Source organism: Echinops telfairi, unplaced genomic scaffold, assembly GCF_000313985.2.
Source record: "Echinops telfairi isolate 266 unplaced genomic scaffold, ASM31398v2 ScPeMD7_31;HRSCAF=116, whole genome shotgun sequence".
NCBI classification, from domain to species: domain Eukaryota; kingdom Metazoa; phylum Chordata; class Mammalia; order Afrosoricida; family Tenrecidae; genus Echinops; species Echinops telfairi.
The window spans coordinates 30,681,085-30,693,160 of NW_022103928.1; positions in this window are offsets into that span (position 1 = coordinate 30,681,085).

The window sequence follows — 12,076 nt, forward strand, 5'->3', positions numbered from 1 at the left end:
AAAAAAAAAGAAGTTCTAGAGATGGTCGTGGACATGACTGCTCAGAGAAGTTGGACTGGAAGGTGGAGAACAAGCCCTGTCCCTGAGGGCATACATGACTCCCTCCTTCTGCACTGCCCCCACTCCTATACCTCTGCCTTCATGCCATCACGGCCTCCTGCCTTTGCCTGCTGCCCCTGGGTCTTGTACGCACCATGCCCTCAGTCTAGACTGCGCGTCCTCTCGGAGGAGGTTTTGCAAGGTTACCCTTCACTTTCCACACTTAAATTTCAATCCATCCGCAGTTTGCTTGGATATAGACAACCCATAGTCATTTAGTCAATTCTGACTCTTAATGACCCTGTCGGGCACAGTAGAGCTGAGACTACATTTGTATGGCAGCGGACAGTCTCATTTTTCTCCTGAAGAGCAGCTGGTGGGTTCAAACCAATGACCTTGTGTTTAGCACCCCAGAATGTAACCCACTGCCCACCAGAGATCCAATTTTATTTTCCTCCAGAGAGATCTTGTCACATCAACACCATCCATTTATGATCTATCTTTTCCACACGGAATTGCAATACAATCGTGGCCCATATTCTCATTTATACTGTAATTTGTTTTTTAAATTCTCTATTCTTTTCCATTGTCTGTTCCTCTGCCAATGCTATATTAGTTTGATTAAAGCGGCTTTATTATATGTTCTTATTTCTGATAAGGCAATTCATGTTATTTTTCTAATTTTCCTTGGTTATTCTTGGGCATTTATTCTGTCATTGTGTTAGTCTGGGTATATTAGAGAAACAAATCCACAGAAAGTCATGTATAAGAGAGAGTTTTATATAAATGGTAAGTGCACATCAAGATAACATCCCAACCCAGTGCTGCCCAAACCCACAAGTCCAACATTAGCCCCTATGTCCAACACCACTCCACAAAGTCCTCCTTCATCTCACAAAACACACGCAATGATGCCGACTGCAGGAGGAAAGCCGAATCAGTGAACATGTAACCATCTCTCCACATGGCTGCTCCAGCACCCAGGGCTGCATCGGGGTAGGTCCATGCAGCTTCTCCTTGGGGATGTCTTGCAGGAAGTGAGCCTTGCCAGCTGAAGCAGGGAACTGGCTAAGGCAGCTGCACCCTGGTCCAACCATCACAAAGCAAGAGACGCGAGAACTCAAAAGGCGAGGCTCACTGAGCCATTTATGTCTCCGCCCTTCAATTAACTCCACATGTGTTTACCGGCCAGGTTGGCACAATAAGCTTTAGCTAACTCAGTCATGTCAACTTTGAGGTCGTTTATCCAGTTAAGAAAACCACGTGCACGACAGGAACCTTCTCCTCATTAATCTTTTTGTGATTGAAATTTTTGTTATGTATACAGTGGGCATCTTCTTTTGTTGAGTAGCTGTCTCGCCTAATCCGTTTAAAGAAGGTCACTTCGTCCAACTTGAAGCCAATCTTCTTTGTGTGCGCACAGACACACGGGCGGCCCGGATCGAGAGCGCCGTTTCAGTCCTCACTGTGCTGGCTGGAGCACTGAGAGCAAGAGCAGGACCCCTGGCGAGTTTCTTTGAGGGGCTCCAGTAAAGCTGCTGGTAACCCCTCTTGCTTTGAGGGACACACGGAGGCAAAGAGACCCAGTTGTGTTTTCATACTTTCACTCCTTAGTCAACAAAGTCACTGTCATGGAGTCGATTCCAGCCCAGAGACCCCGGATACTGGATAGAGTAGAATGGTCCCTGTGGGCTCCTGAGACGGTGAATCTTTACAGGAGCGGAAATCCTCGTTTTCCTCCCTTGGAGCAGCTGGTGGAGTCCAACCGCTGCTGACCCTGGAGTTAGCAACTCAACACAGGACACATTACACACACCACCAGGGCTCCTCCATAAACAACATCGTGTACTCTTTTGTGTTTGTGATTCTGTCAGTTGCTTCATTGACTCAAACATGTGCCTACATCTGCCCATGCAGATGAGGCCACTTCTGAACGGGGTCTCATCCTTGGAATGTACCAGCATGTCTTTGTCCAGTACCCTCCAGAGGGGCTTCCAGGTGGTGTCCAATGTCCCCATGTGTGGCAGTTACATAATTTCCTGTCAACTTGAGATGGGGTGGAGTCTAGCCTGTCAATTAGGTCGCAGCTTGACCTCATTTGGAGGCGTGAAGGAGATAAATAGCTTGCTTGAGGTGGGACACAGACACTCTCTGCTTCATTTTCCTGTTGACAAGACACAAGTAGCTACACTGATGAAACAGAGCCCTCGAGCTGGAGGAGCCACGTGGAGACCCACGCCAGTGCTGAGATGCTTCCACTGCCACTGGATCCACAAGACCTTCTACCCAATGGTCTGCGATCTTCCATTGCATGTGGTACATGAGTCTGAAGAGGAACTTTTTGACTGGTATCAGACCTATGGGCTAATATCAGACTTATGGACTTGATCTGGACTGGGCTGGGATTTTTTTCTTAATATACAATTACTCTTTGATATAAAGCTCTCTCTTCATATGAATTCACACCTATGAATATCTCTGGATTTGTTTCTCTAGTCTATCCGGACTAACACACCATGTTACAAGTCGTGCCTTCGTGAATATTCTTATCTACATCTCATTTACTCAGGTGGGAGGGTTTTTCATATGCCCAGAAGACGAATTGTTGGATTGTGTGTTATTTTTATATTTAGCTTTACTCAACACAGACAATGCACTCTGCACAGCACCAATTTACATGCTGGACAAGAGTGCAGGATTCAAGAGCGCAATGGCGCGCACCCCGCCCCCGACACCTTTTTCTGACAAAATTCAACTGTATTAAAAGTTGGGGGAAAACATATATATATTTAAGTTATTTTACTTTAAAAAGTTTTAGAATCTTTTTTTACAGGAGAGGATCCTATTTCAGCAGGAATCAGAGTGTACAGTGAAAATCCTTCTTCCTTTCATCCGTCTTCCAGCCACCCAAGGTCATGTCCTCTTATAGATATCACCCACTGCTGGCAGCTTTTGTTTTCTTTCAGGGAAATTTTATAAATGTGTAAGCAAATATGTATGTATCTTCTCTTCCTGGCTCCCTGTTTAAGAAAAGTCATCTTTCTCCCATAAATTATGTCTTCTACTAATTCTTCCACTCTCCAGTACCTTTATTATTCCACTGATAATATCTTGGGAACACTCGGTACCTGTATATGAGCCACACTTACGACCATCCATGCGGGAGTTTGTTTGCTTTGGGGTTTGTACATCTTGTCATTGATACGACGTGCTGCCTACAGTGTGTGATTGGCTGAGACCGTCCTTCTCAGAGAATTGTTCTTGGGTGTTCAATTTTATGTTTACTGCTCCAAGTACTGCTGCGCAGCCTGCTATGGACTATACGCTGGCTCGGGAACCAGGAGTTCTAACAAATACACAGCCCCAACCATTTGATCAGGATAATAGGACAGAAGGGATGAGTGGGAAAGTTGTCCATATGACAAGAATACGGAATTTAGTCATTGATATCAAAGATGTGGAAGAAGGTGAATTGACAGCTCTTAATGGATATTAAAGAGGAAAGAAATGCTGAAGAAAGAAACAAGGGGGGAGGGGGGAGGAAAATAAAAAGAGCTGGTACCGAGGGCTGAATAGGAAGTAAATGTCTGGAAGAGAATGAGGGCAACATATGTACACACCTGCCTGATTCAATTGGTGTATGGATTGTGATAAGAGTTGTATGAGCCCCCAATAAAATGATTTAGAAAGAAAGAAGGAGGTAAAGGAAATAGAGAGGTTGTAAAAAATGTTCAGAGTGGAAGGATTAGCTGGAGTTTTTTCTAAATTAAATCAGTCGCTTCAGTTGCTTGAAAACATGAACCCAGATGCTGACTGCTCTGCTCAAGTTAATTAAGCAGGTTTGGGAAGCAGGACAACGTGACCTTGAAATACATGAAGTCCAAAAACATGAAGGACCATTCAGACAATTCCCCCTAATTATCGGACCAGGAATGCTATCCCCACCCCCAGACATAATACAGAGACATCTACAAGTGGAGTTATTATTGCAACTGACAAATATCATTGCTGGCCAACTCTTAGTCGTGGTCTGAGTATATTTTTATGACCTGTGTATTTTGATGTGTGGTTCAAATATATCTGTCAATTGATGTAGCACTTCCAGACTCCAAAGAGCACTGAAGGTCACATTTAGAAAGGTGCTAATAATAAAAGGCAATAATAATGAAAACTAAAACAGAAAAGACATACCAGAGTTAATGTCAGAATTGGCGTATGGAGAAGTCACCATATGGGAGACCTGGCGTCCATCAGGGACTACCTGTGTTGTACTCCCAGATGAAGGCAAAGTGCCTCTCTTCAATCTGTGGAGGTGCCTGCACATAATAACCATATTTGGTTTTAGAACACTTCTCCACAGTTCAGCATAGGTCCTGGTCTCTACAAGTAAGCTGGATTTCACTATCAGTAAATACCGTACATACGCGTGCATAAACCGAGTTTTCCGGCACACTTTTAATGCAGTTTTGTGGTAAAATTAGGTGCCGCGGCTGATCTTCGGGTGGGTGTATACTCGAGTATATATAGTATATGTTCTTGTTCCCTGAGAGTCCCTAGCTTGACCTGTGTGGTGCTGAGTTCTCTGTGTGATTTCTCCACTGGACCGAGAGCTCCTTGAGGGCAGGTCCCTTGGCCGTTTTGTTCACTACATCAATCCAGAGTCCAACACATTATTGTAAAGTGCTGAATGGATTATGTAACAAATGGATGGTTGCCAGTCTCTGGAAAGAGACAGAGGATAGAAGTGCCAGTCAATGACACGGACAAGAAAGCCCAAAACATATCCAGTCACAGCAAACACCAGTGCCATTAGGACATAGCCCTGACCCAGGAGCCTGAAAAGGTGAGTGGACACCTGAAGGGGACACAAACCCCATCTACAAGAGCCCCCACATGTCATTGCCGCACAGAAATAACGGGACCAGAAGAGCTAATTTTCTAATTCATCATAATTAGCCGAAAACATGAGATCTGGTGGTTCAAATGGTGAGCATGCTTAGCTACTAAGCAGAAGGTTGGACGCTCTAGTCCAACCCGAGGTGCCTCAGAAGAAAGGTCTGGCAATCTACTTCCAAAAACTCAGCCATTGAGAACCCTGCAGGGCACAATGCTAATCGGACACACATGTAGTCACCATGAGCTGCAGTTGACTTGGCAGCAACTAAGAAGTGTGACCTCTCCTGCTTTTGAAGGTTGGCAATGATCAAACCTCTCTTTAAATGCGCGCTGATTTATCATTCTCACAGCAATCCTAGAGAGAGGGTCTGGAAATAGATGCAGATCTTGCGGCTCAGAGTGGGAAAGTGTTTTTGTAAGGAGGATCTTGCAATAGGCAATACGCAACCTCTGCCGGGAGAGAGCTGGGGTACGCGTGAAGGAATAGGAAGCGAATTATTGGGGCTGCTGGCCAAGGTCTCTCGGGCCTTGCCCTCAGCCTTGCTGGGTAGGGTGAGACTTGTCCTGTCGCCCGACTAGTCCGATCCCGGCCAGGCCACCCATGGCCTGCTATCAGCTCTAGAGACTTGCTGGCTGTGCCCCACGCAAAGCAATTAATCATTGTTGCCGCATGACAACGCTAGTATAATTAGCTGGTATGATGAGTGATGCCTTGCCCGAGTGGTCCATAGCTCCCTGAGCTCAGGGTTGGAAACGCCCCTCTGCACCCATGCGCACACGCAAGGGCCTCTGAGCTCTCTCTTGGTCCCCTTCACTTTTGGTCCTCTCTGTGATGGTGACGGGGCAATCAGTGGGGTCAGGCATCCTAAGGGACGACTGAGGAGACTGCGCCAAAGAGGAGTGACCCTTTGGCAGGGTGTTTGTGCTCAGGAAAGGGAACATCATCGTGATCAAGAGCGGGACCACATGCTCACGCAGACCCTCTGCCCCTCCTTCCGTTATTCACCAAGTTGTGTTGCTGCTAACCAATGCCAGACAGGATTTTCCCGTCTGAGGCTCCAGTGTTAACAAAACAGATACCCCCACCCCTTTCCTCCAGAGAGCCCAACACTCTTAAGGGAGAAGGAGTTCAACCAACACGAAGGCAAGATTATTGTCGGTTGTGACAGGTCTGTGGAAAAATCAGCGTGTGGATGAAAGACAGCCTCCTCGGGTGCCTGGTCAGTGAAGGTCTCTCTGAGCTGTGATGCTTGAGTAGAGGCAGATTGCAAGAGCCGGTCCTGCAAAGCTTTGGGAGAAATAGGACTCGGGTAGAGAGGCGGATCCTCCTGAGATGGGGCTACGGTGGCCTGGTCAGGTCAGAGAGGCCACGGAGGCTGGTCACCATGTCAGAGAGCACCAAGTTAGCGAGGTCCGCAGGTGCCCAAAGGTGTCTAGAGTTTACTCGAGCGTAATGGGAGTGCATTCTAAGAAATGGTTTATATTCTTTCCCTAGGTTGCCCCTGCCTGTATTTTCACACCATCCACCCAGCCATCCCTCCAACACACACTGCTGGAATGGCTAGCCCGGATCATCAAATGAAGCCTCTGGGCTTCATTCCTCCTTCGGAGGAAAGGACCCTGTTTGCCTCTCTGCCCGGGAGCCGCCCGCAGGTGCGCGCTCCAGCGCGGGCGCCCGCTCGCGGGGCTCGGGGCCGCCAGGTGGCGCTCTGCGCCTGCGCAAGGGCCGGGCCCCGGGCTCGCCCCGCCTAGGCCGCGCCGGGCGGGGGAGGAGCGGCCGGGCGGGGGGCGGGGCCCGCGCCGCAGGTTGTGTGACTTTGGGTTTGACCTGCCTGGAGATGAGCTAATCCCGCCGTATAATAGACTCGGGGGAGATAGGGAAAATGGCTGCGGCGCTATCTGCGTCGCCATGGGGACCATCGCGCGCTCGCGGGCGGGGCGCGGGCCTGGAAAAATACAGCCTTTGTCGGCGGCGCGTGTCACTCACGGCGCAAGGACCTCGGGCGGTGGGGCGCAGCTCTGTCTCATTCCAGTTCCAGAGCGGGGAGGCTCTGGGGCCACGGCAGGAGCTGCCCCCCCACCCTCTAGACCGGCTGGAGCTCCTGGTGTGTCCCAACTCCTGCCCTTACCCGTGCGCCCCGTTTTCTGCACCAGCAGTCGTGTCGTACGGCCCAGCCCAGCCCTGCTTCTCTTGCATCCATCACCCGGCACACGCCCCTGGTCCTGTCCCGGCTTCTCCCAGCTGGAGGTGGGGCCTCAGCTCGTGTGTGCAGCCCCAGTGCTCACCTGCAGACCCCAACTCCCCTTCCTCCTCTCCCCTCTTTCAGCAAGTCCAAGCAGACCCAGAGAGGTTCGCCAGGACGCGAACTCCCTCACACAGGCTCTCGCAGGCGTCCAGGGACTAGGCCAGTAGCTGCACCTGCAGGGCAGGACCTATGCACACACTTCCAAACGTTGTTAGGTGTTGCCGTGGCTCCCAAATCACACTGAGAAATGCAGGACACGTGCAGGCACCCACGCCACAACACACCCACACCCACACCCACGCCACATCCCCCAAACGCAGCGTGCAAGCCCCCTCCTGTGAGTACCATGAAGCAACCTCCCCGGGGGGCGGACATGTTGAGGCATTGGCAGTGTGATCACCCATCCCACTCATACACACGGACGTGCACACATCACGCCTTTCCACACGCACGCCCACTCAACCCGCCTGGAAAATACGTCCACACACTCGAGGGCAGCTCCTCTTTCCTCCTGTGTGCGCCCTCTAATAGGCTCCTTTCATCCATGTGGGGCACTCACAACCTACACACCGCCAACACTCGAGGTCAGACGGGTCCACACCGTCTTGCAGGACATTGTTTGACACACCTGCAGAGCCGCACGCACATCCATACCCTTGGCACAGTCACATGCCCATCTAAGCACACTGTGCACACCTGCCCAGGGCCGGAGCCCCGGCTGGCACGCTCGCCAGAGGCCAGGGGCGCACACTGGTATGGCACCGGATGGCCGGCTTCGCGGGCACTAGGCGCCCGATGCGCCCCCACCCCCGCAACCCCCAGACTGCTATCGGGCCTGCCCATCAGCGCGCGGATCTGCGGTGGTAAATGATGCATTCGATGGCGGGCGCATTTGTTGTGCGCTCTCTGAAAGGGCTCCGATAATCTGGAAGGCAGAGATAAGGAACACCATTTATTCCGCAGCACTTTGGAAACAATTCCCAGCCCTGTACAACCCCATTCTCGGGCAGCCTCCGGGAGCCGGGCAGATAACGATTGGCTATTCATTATCTTCGCCGGGAACAAAGATTAGCCGGCAGAGATGAAAAATTACCCCGGACAGCGGCGCGGCCCCGCGCGGACCCCCCTGCCCGCCGTCGCTGCCGCTGCCGGCGTCACCTCCCCACCGCCGCGCGGCCTGGCCCCGCCCGGCCCGCGGGCTCCGCGCTCACGCCCCGCCTGGCCCTGTCGAGCCTGGCCCTGACTTCCCAGGCCCTCCTCTGGACTGCGGGGCTCGGAGCCCCGCTCTGGCTCTCGGGCTCAGCCCGTCCATTCGCGATGGCCCCACTTTATCGCCTTCTTTGGGGCCCTTTTGGCCGGTTCCTCTTCCTTTCCCCCACCCCTCCCTGTGCCCCTCTCTGGTTACCTCTTTTTCTCTTCCCATTTCTCTGGTTTGTGCCTTGTTTCTATTCATTTTGGTGTCTCTGGTTAATATTCTATTTCTGTTCTCATCTTTGAGCCTTTCTGGCACTTGTTAGCGGTTTGTTGCTTCTATTTGCTCCTGAGTTTCCCAGCGCAAGTCACTCTGTAACTAGAAATATTTTTAAAACCTGTCTCTCAGTCAGCTTGTCTCTTGCTCCACCCCACTTCCTGTCTCTCTTCCTTTCAGTCTCTGAGTCTCCATGTCTCCTAAAACCCTCAACCTCAACCGCCCCCCCCACCCCCTCCCAAAGTACACGCCTCACAGCCCCTGCCTCTTATGGCCATGCACCTGGCCACAGCCCAGATGCTGGTTAGGCCACAGCCGGCTCTGGCCAGCCCAGCTCAGCCCAGCCCAGCCTAGCAAGATGTCTGATGGGATTGGGGAGGGGAGTGCATGCAAGGCCTGGAACACTCTCCAAGGTAAGAAGGCAAAACTAGAAACAACCTTGTAGACATCACCTAGGTCTTTAGGGTCATGAGTGTTTGTTTCTGGGCCCTAGGACCCATTCTCCCATGCTCCTCCCCAGTGAGTCCAGAGCCCTAGGAGTGAGTGGAAGTGGAGAGGTCACCTCATTAGGGCAATAATTCAGCATGGAGCTAGCAGATAAGCCTTATCAACCTATCTCCCCCTCCCATGGGAAGACAGAGAGTGGCCCCACAAATGGAACCCTGGACTTTCCTTGGCCACCTGCCCTGTAGGGAGGCAAGGGGAGGTTGGAGGGCAGGAGATCCCGAAGACACACACCCAGGGACTCAGACACTATCCCAAATAGTCGTTCACAGAGCTGCCCACACCATTAAAGATATACACGTCCAGATACATAGACACAAACACCAACCTCAACATACATCCATTCATACACAGAACTGTACGTAAATATTCAGACACAACCCACACACTCCATTCAGTTCCTAGATACAAGAATCCACCCAATACCTACACTGTTAAAGACAGCCACACACATACAGACACACAGAAACAAACAAACCTCCTCCATACATATCAATTAATATGCTGAGCTGGACATGAATATCTAAGGACACTTTGACACACCACAAACACACACATCAGTTCAAAGATACACAGATACCCAGACATACTGAAGACACACAGAAGTGACATGTCCAGAAACAGACACACACCCTCCAAAATTCACAAATTCCCCATAGACAGATACCCAAACACACTGGGACAGACACCTACAGAGACAGAGGCCAATTTGCAGAGAAACAATTGAAAATATTCATTCCCCATCACATGATTCACGGGCATAGTGATCCACAGATATACAGCCACAGAAGCACACCCCCAATTCCACAGTCATACTCATGCCTGCACGCAGTGGCCCATGCCCGGAAACAGGTCCATGCAGTGCCCTACTTCCTAACACTCATTCTTGGAAACGTACAAGAAAAAGACCTCCTCCACAGAGCACACACACATTCAGTCACTACCAGATTCTGAGAAGGACCCACAGAGAGAGAGGAGGTGCATACGGAGATAGGGGTGGGGCAGACAAACTCCTCTGGAGAAATCTGGGTGCACACTCATTTCCCTAGGGCCACTTATCTCCCTGTCTTTCTAGGGCAAGGCACTTTCTCTTTGGGCTCCAAATCTTCCCTACCACTTTCACTCTCTGGTCTACAAAGGAGGCCTTCTTGATGGCTCCCTGCAGGCTGAATTCGATGGCAGGAACTTCAGGACAGGCACCCTGTACCTGGCTTTCAATAGCAGCCCTAACACCAGCTGGACCAGAGAAGCCTGACACTGGGTTCCTAATATTTTTCTGGTTCTCTCTGGAATAGGCAACAACCGGGTGAAGGGTGGGGGTTGTGTCAACCACTTAGTAGCCAGTCGACCCTGTCAGTGTGTGCCTGTGTAGGAGTGGCTTACTACATGTGAGTGTGTGCACAAGTGTATGTCGGTGTGACTAAGTGGACTGTCTTTAGACATCCACCCCACCGGGGTGTGTGCATAGATGTTGGTCCATGTGAGCCTTAGTGAAAAGGGGTTGGAGGAAGCAGGTGTCTGTGTGCGTGTGTGAGTGTGTATGCCCACAGCTCACGAGGGTCTCAAAAGAGGGGCGTCCCAAGCTTTCCGAGTTTGGATCTCTGAGGGCAGATATGTGTGCATGTGTGTATGCACACGCCCGGATAAGAGGGGGAGTGTGGGTGTGGGAAAGCAGGGTGTGCACCCCAAGAGCCTGGCGGCCCTAGGCCTACCAGCCAGCTTAACCCAGCTGCTGCCGGGCTCAGAGCCCCAGGCACCCTCCCTCCTCACCGCCCCCCCCCCCACGCGGTGCCCCCGCCCCCTCAAAGTGCTGTGGAAATAAAAAGCGGTGGCGCTGCGGCCAGGGTAAGGGAAAGGCGGCGAAAGCCAAGGGAGGTAGCCAAGGACCGTGCTGCTGAGGCTCGCAGCACAGGTCCCTATCTCCTGGCCGCTGCCGTCCCCACCTCGGCCAGCCCGGGTCAGTCACCAAGCGAACAAAAGCGGCCCGCCGTGCACCATGCGGCAGCTTGGCGCGCCGCCCGGGCCCTGCTGGTGAGCGCCGCCGGCCCGCTCTGGGGGGCCCCCGCGCGTCCCCTAGACACGCACCGCGTCGTGCGCCCGCTCTTCTCCGGCCCTGTCCGCCCGGGGGCGCCGCCCGCCGTGCTCTCTCGGTAAGTCTTCCCCGCCCCCTCTTGGGGGTCCTTCTGGTGCCAGGCCCAGCCTGGCCCGTAAGCACCCAATCGAACAGTCCGGCCTGACCTTGTGGCCCCTGTAATGCAGCCTTGGGGCCGTTCTGGTTCACACAGCATCACAAACCCCAGGTCCATGCGCCCAGCGTGGGACCGGAGACCTGGCACATCCGGCTCGCCTCGGGTCCTTGGACTCCACTTCTTAGAGCCCCAGGCCCCAAGCCCTCGGCGTTCCCAGCCTTGCAAAGCGTCCCTTGCCTCCCTGAGCTGGAGCCTTTGTCCAGGGCGCCCCACAGCCCCAAACCGCTGCAGCGGGTGCGCTGAAACCGGACTGCGGAGCGGCGGCTGCACCTGCCGGCTGGTCCCGTGCACCGGCTTTGCGCGGCTTAACCCGGCTCGCTCCGGCGTGCGCCCCTGCGCGCTGCGCTCGGCGGCCCTTTATTCTGTGTGGCTAGGGTGCGGGTGGGGGAGAGCGCGAGTCTGGAAGGCGCCCCCTTTCCCCAAGCTGGAATCGGAATCGGTTTAGTGGGATTTCAATAAGAATGGGGCTCTGGGAAGACTCTGGGGATCTGTCCCCGAGAGGCGTAAACGGCGGTCTGAATTTGTATGGACATCGGGTTTTTAGAATCCTTTGACAGCGGCTAGGCTTGAACTCCAGGTTGCCCCAGCCGTGAGGAGGGTAAGCCCGGTGTCCAGGGTCCTCGGGTGTGGCGGCCTCTCCTTTCCCGGAAAACACGGAAGGAAATTCGTTGTTT